The sequence below is a fragment of the Stegodyphus dumicola genome, chromosome 6 (assembly GCF_044657685.1).
Source record: "Stegodyphus dumicola isolate Sdum_Otavi_A_Nest chromosome 6, ASM4465768v1".
NCBI lineage: Eukaryota > Metazoa > Arthropoda > Arachnida > Araneae > Eresidae > Stegodyphus > Stegodyphus dumicola.
In genome coordinates, this window is record NC_140773.1 from 198163280 (window position 1) to 198166043 (window position 2764).

Here is a 2764-nt window from a genome sequence, read left to right on the forward strand (position 1 = left end):
TTTTATTGTCTCAATAGTAAATAATTTATGGGAAGAAGAACTGACAAAAAGACCGTCTGGTGACGAAGTGACTAGTGCATCACGCAGTTGAACCACAGGTCCGGGGTTCGATCCCTGGGCTAGGCAGCGTTGACTCAACCTTTCATCCCTTGAGTGGGTTGATAAAATGAGTAATAAGTTTGCCTGGGGACTAAACACCGGGGGGCCTGCGATAAGCTGACCACTTGCCCAGGGCATATACTGATGCACTGCAGGACCCAAGGTCACGAAAGCAGAAAATAGGCACTGCAGACCGTGGCTCACTAGGGCTATTGCGCCGCTGAGTTTAGTTTTTAGAACTGACCAAAATTAATTAAAATAAAACCCAAGAACTAGAAAAATAAAAAATAATCATAATCTATTTTAAATGAGACAAGTTAGGGAAAATTACTCTACAAGCCCTTTATAATGCATAGAACAGTTATCTTTAAAGTTTATTGTTCTACAGTGTTTGAAATGAATCTTTTGAATGCTTTATTAATAAATGTTCAGAAAGTTTACTTCATTGAAAGGAAATGGCATTATCTAGATTAAAATGTGTCTCTGCCACAAAATTTTTTCTTTCGAGATTTAATAATGATAATCTTATACTAACGTTATAGTTACACAAGTTCATGATAATATAATTTGGAATACATAATTTTGTAAATTACTTAAACAACTAAACAATTCTCAAGCATTATTGGCATAATTTTAAAATGCTGAAATTTTTATGAGTGGTAAATTTTTTAAAATAAATGTAACATCAGAATTATTCCATTGCTGTAAAGCTGTAAATGTTATACTTTAGAACATCGCACAAACCAAAGCGTAAGCTGCAGAATGATTAATACTAAGGCCTTCCATTCACTAGCTATTAAATTTAGATCCCAGCATAAGTAATTCTTGCTTTTTGCATGGAAGAAAATTCCACAATATTTAAAACTGTTATTTTGTCCATGTGGAGAACAACTTTCACAGAAAACGCTTGAAGAATATGAAGAGCGGTACAAATTTATATGGGCATTTTTTATATTCTGAATACAATATGCATCTTCTAGTGTTTTGAATGTTTCAGTTATTTCATGTTTAATAGTATTTGTAATTTGAATTTCCCCAAACATACTTCTGTATAAATGTAGTTATTCATGTAGTTATTTTCTGCTTGAATAACAAAATCATCTAAAGAATGTTTTAGAAATCTTTGCCTATAATTATTCAATTACTTCTGATCTAAGATCCTCCCTCTTTTGTGTGCATATATATATATATATATATATATATATATATATATAATATAAATTTGGAAATAAAATGAAAATTAGGACATTTAAAACTAAAGTCAAACACAAAATCAGCTAAGGTTGGGTAAACAATGTAATTAAATAGTATTTAAATCACTACCAACCAATCATTAAGTATAAGTTTGGAATTAAAGGTGAAAGTTAGAACATTCAGAACTAACATCAAAGGCAGCTAAGATTGAATAAAAACAATGTGATAAAAAAATAAACCACTAGCCAGGAAGACACAAGAAAATTGTAAAAAGGAAAATAATAATAATCATTTAGATGCAAACTTAAATTAATTAAACAAACATAGTTAAAACTTAATTAAGTATGGAAATTGGAAACTGAAACAAATGAATAAAACTAGAGTTTGTGAAACTGAACCTTAGAAACTTAGAACTTTAAAATTGTTCCTATCATTCACATCATGAAATCCAAGAATATTTTTCAGTTCTCTTTGACAGTCAAAAGCCACCTTGAAAATAATTGTAACTAAAGCTGCTTTTAAAAATATATTACACCTATCCATACTGGAGATCATAAGTGGCTGAGTTTATTAGATAGCAATTTGTATATTATAAACTGTGGTATCAGTTTTACACATTTCAAGTGAAATAGAAACTAACAAATAATTCATTCATTAATTCAAAAATAAAATTAATGCTAACATTAAACTATTTATGCTATTTTAAATTTTTTAAAAAAATATTTATGTAATTATGTTCCTCATGAAATTGTATCTTTTATAAGCAATTGTTGTATCTGTGTTTTTTCATATTGTTCAACAGCAGTTTTACAGTTGTATTCTCAATTTCGTAAAACAGCAGACAGCTTTTTTGATCAGTACCTTTCATCTCAAAAATTTTTCTTAGAATTTGCAGTGCTTTACTAGATCTGATTGATGATGGAATGTTGTCACATTTTCTTGTATTACTTTCGCTTTCATTTTCTGCAGTTAGTTTAATACTTTCATAGTCAGTTTTTATACGTGTTATCTCCATATTGTTGTGGGGCCAACCCGTGACCAAGCAGTAAAGTTGCTGAATGCTAGTAGTTCAGTCCCAGTTTCGAATCCTGTGGACAGGCTAGCTGCATGGGCTTTTTGTGGTTTTCCCCGTGTGTAACTTGTATATGAGTCAGTTTCCCTTAAAGGGTCCTCCATAAAGGCATCATATCCTTAGGCAGATAGCCCTTGAGGCTTTGCCATAATCATATAAATCAAAACCATATTGTTGTGAATTGACACAACGTATTCCAAAAGTGAATCTTCATAACTCTCCTCACTTAACATTAGCTATTGTTTGCAATTCCTCTAAGGCTTCTTCAACATAAAAACCACATTTTTTAAAACAGTTTACTGATTTTAAGAGATTAAGCCCCATCGTTATCTATAATATGCATGGCCTCTAGCAGAGATATTGACTGACGTATCTCCTTTGAAGTGCTTGCATTGTCAA